Raw genomic sequence first — 3557 nt, 5'->3', positions numbered from 1 at the left:
TTGCCTCAATCTGCTAACCAAATAGTAGTAACAGAAGCTAAAGCTACTAGGGTATAATATGTAAAATCACCAAAGCTTATAATCCTTAATCTCTATTAAGGTCAATCACGATCAGTGGATAACCCATCACATATAATATATGCTACAACAACCAGACAAGCACTAGTAAAGAGTGCTAATACATGCCATAGACTGTAATAATGAACAGGGCATAAACTAACCAAAAAGATAGGATAACATATACCAACATACCTCCTACAGCTTGGAGATGTCCTGCCGCTGCTAGGTCCCAAAATCCGAAAAGTCACATCGAGAAGACCAAAACACGAAATCCGAAACACCGGAAATAAAACTCGTAAGTCGATCTCTGATACCAAATAAATTGATATCAGATACATCTCGAAAATCCAGAACATATAGCAAGTATCGTATACCTGCTCTGATACCACTAAATTGTCACGCCCCAGAGGAGTCTCTGTCCGAAGAAATTTCGGCAGCATCTCCCCTGTACGGCGGACAATCTGAAACTTTTCTACAAGCACTATATACCTCAGCCACATGCGGCTGGAATAATAACAATAAAAGAAAACAAACACCACGCAGTTAATATCAAATTCAGCCTCTGGCTGACACAACCACGCAGTAAAAAAAATAAAGCAGCCCACTCGGCTGTACCAAAACCAAAACACAAAACTGCTAGCCGGCTAGGCTTACACAACCAACAACAAATACAAAATACCACATAACGACATCAACACTCCAAAAACAAAACCGGAGTACAGAGCTAAACAAACTGATACATAAACAAACAAAACATACGTGAAATCGATAAGTCTTCTGATGTGACGTGGGGACCAGCAGACAGGATGCTCCAAGCGACACCATAAATAACCTGGTACCTGAAAAATATAGAGTCCACGGGGGTGAGTTCAACAACTCAGCGAATACCAATAGACATACCTAGTAAGATATATCTAACAGCAATAAACATGGAATACAGCTTCCTAATCATATATCTAGGAAAGATGCAAAACTGAAAGGTAACTAAGGAAGCTGTACTCACCAGGAACTCCTATCCAAACAAAAGGGTCGTCAAACCGAAAGTGCCCTAAATCCTGTATGCATGTCAAACATATGCATCCAACCAAATGCAGCAAACACAATCACAAGAAATAAATGCATCAATGCATATGATGTCAATGATGCATCCTGGTCACCCCTGACGCCAGTCAGTCATCTCACACACGAGACCGAGTGGGTAGGGCTGTGACAACCGTGCACTCTGTCGTCACTGCTCCTGATGAGTGACCGAGTGGACGGGATGCTGTCGGAGTACTCCTGTCCTGTGACCCCAAATCATAAATGGGGGAGCTCAATGCTCTCAACTCCCGGTACACGATGACGGGGAGGAATCCCTGCCGGCTAACACGTTGTGTCACACTACCCATGAGCGGACCAACGTAGCCAAACAAAGTCCCTGCTGCAACACACACTGCCTGAATCGACCACTAACCCATGAGTGGTGGTGTGTGCAGATCCATGTAACTGGCGATGTGCTCAACAACAATGGAGTCGACTATCGCACAGCATGCAATCATGATGCATGACACTAAGCATGGCAAAAACTGATCAACATAACCATATCCATACATACAAAATGGGTACTGTAAAAGCGATGGTCACATACCAAGATCTAGAGTACACAGGTCAGATAGAATATCAAAAACCCTATGTCCTGAACATAATAAGTATGGAATATCCTGATCAGCATAGAAAAATCCATATATACATAATATGGGTACCACAGTATCAGTAAGTCAAATCCACGGATCTAGGGTATACAAGTCCTCTAAGGTATAACAACCTAGACCCAAATCATATCCCTCTTCCATAGCATATGTACCAACAATATACACAGATCAAAGAATCAGGGTCTAAACACCCGAATCATATATGATACACAAATAGAGGTACACAAATCTGATATGGCCCAAAAACCTAAATATCAGATAATCTAGATACACAGGCCAGAAACAACAATCCAAATCCTAGTCCTAACCTCAGTAAGCATGGTATGTCACTCTAGAAACTGAGATACTCATGGTAACAAGATAATCATGGCAACAAATCACGAGATATAATCACGAATACATCACAGGTGACAAACCTAACATGCTATGAATATCAAACAGTGACATACCAAAGGCAAACATGTTCATTGCATGTAGTTATAAAATACTATGCATATCCAATGACAATATCATAAAAGATAAGTCAAGAGGTACCCGCCTTCATACGCAGGTCGTATCAACCGTCCTCAACAAATCCAAGAGATCGCATCCAACTCAAATCCTACAAATACAGGGTATTCAACAAACTAAGGATTTATAATCAACATATCAACTATAAATCCCTCTAATCTGATCCAACCCTTTCCTTCACATCAAATTAAATTCCAAGAACACATAAACTAATGATCCACTTATCCAATCAAGTTCACTACCATCCAATACTAAGCATCATGAATCAACCTAAAAACTTACCCGAATTCAAATGGGTTGTTGATAGCTCACCATCAAAGGATGACTTTAGATCGGAAGGTTGGCCGAAGCCATGGATCGTCCACGAACAGCATAGCTAGAGCTGCAATGGCTAACAACACCTACAAAGATTCCAAAACAAGTCATTCCTTGAAATCCTCATTCCACATCAATTGAAATCAAAGTTGAATACCAACAATTCCAAACTTGTATCCCACAAACTCTGTTACCTCACTGGCACAACACTTGGCACCTTCTCCAGCAGTGATGAATCCATCCAACAACCAATTCATCTCAAGAAAGCCTGTACACTGTGGTAGGGATCTGGAAATCCAAAAATTTCTGATCTGATGATAAACTACAGCAACCACCGGCCAAGATCAGAACAAGGAGAGGTAAGGAAACAACCATACCTTCTTGAGCCAGAAGAGGCGATCGATGGCTGAGTTAGACTCGGAGCTAGGGCACGGCTGGGATGCTCAAGTGCTCGGCAATCTCCAAATGCCTGCGACCAGAAGAAGAGAGGGAGGAGTTGACATTAGGGTTCCTGTGGCCGGCGGCTTTGAGCTGTGCCGATCAATCGGTGGTGGCAGTGGAGTACGAGGACTTAGGGCACAGCAGCGGCGCTGGATTCCAGTGGCCGACGATGTCTCGAGAGGGTGTGGGAGCCGCGGGTCGCTAGGGCACGGGATATTTGCCGGCGGCCGACGCTCGGGAGAGGAAGAGAAGGAGAGGCCGGCAGTAGACTGAGATCTCTGCGGCGACGAGGCAACGGCAGAGGGAAGGGCTACTGTTGGCGGTGAACTCATGGTGGCCGGCGCCGAGAGAAAGAGGAAAGGGTGGGATCGGCGTCGGAAGAAAAGGGGAAGAAATAAGGGGAGAAATGAAACTGTCGGTGTTGAGGAGAAGAAAAGGATCGGGCACGCGGGGAGTCGGCGAAGAAAAAGAAGTAAAGAAAATAAAAGAAAAAAAAGAAAAATAAATAAACATTTCCTCGCTAAAATGGGGTAGCCTAAA

The 3557-nt window shown here is 43.5% G+C and overlaps 1 long non-coding RNA gene across 1 annotated transcript; it reads right to left on the bottom strand.

The window, feature by feature from the left end:
• Positions 1-2560: 2560 nt before the first annotated feature.
• LOC122019682 lies at positions 2561-3266 on the bottom strand. Its single transcript, XR_006121989.1, has 3 exons — positions 2954-3266; positions 2771-2864; positions 2561-2662 (listed from the first exon to the last, which is right to left on the bottom strand). It is a non-coding gene; the product is annotated as an uncharacterized LOC122019682 (long non-coding RNA).
• Between the last annotated feature and the right edge of the window lie 291 nt (positions 3267-3557).

Source organism: Zingiber officinale, chromosome 9A (genome assembly GCF_018446385.1).
Source record: "Zingiber officinale cultivar Zhangliang chromosome 9A, Zo_v1.1, whole genome shotgun sequence".
Lineage (NCBI taxonomy): Eukaryota > Viridiplantae > Streptophyta > Magnoliopsida > Zingiberales > Zingiberaceae > Zingiber > Zingiber officinale.
The sequence above is the reverse complement of the archived record's forward strand: the minus strand, read 5'-3'. Positions and strand labels throughout refer to the sequence as shown.